Genomic DNA, 424 nt, shown 5'->3' with positions numbered 1-424 from the left:
TTAACAAATAAAAAAGAAAAAAACATTCGAACAATAATAAAAAAAATAAATAAATAATAAAATTTATCGGAAATGATTTTTTTAAAAAAAAAAAAAAGTAGTACGAATAATAAAAAAAAAAAAAAAATTAAAAACGGTTTTTTTTAAACTTGGATTTAATTCCTCTTTCCTACCATTACATATGTCTTAAAATACACTTTGACAGTTTAAATTGACTAAAAATAAAATAAAGTAGGAAAAAAAAAAAAAAAGAAACGGAAGGTTGGAAAAAAAAAATTACATAAAACGATACGCAAAAAAAAAAAAAAAACATATGGAAAATACGGGGGTTTACAACCTACGGGGTATATAACGAAAGAAGGGGAGAGAGAGAGAAATAAAAAATAAAATATTTATTTCCCAGTAAAAAAAAAAAAAAAAAAAA

The sequence above is a fragment of the Pediculus humanus genome, genomic scaffold (assembly GCF_000006295.1).
Source record: "Pediculus humanus corporis 1103172107458 genomic scaffold, whole genome shotgun sequence".
NCBI lineage: Eukaryota > Metazoa > Arthropoda > Insecta > Psocodea > Pediculidae > Pediculus > Pediculus humanus.
Note: the sequence above shows the minus strand (reverse complement) of the source record.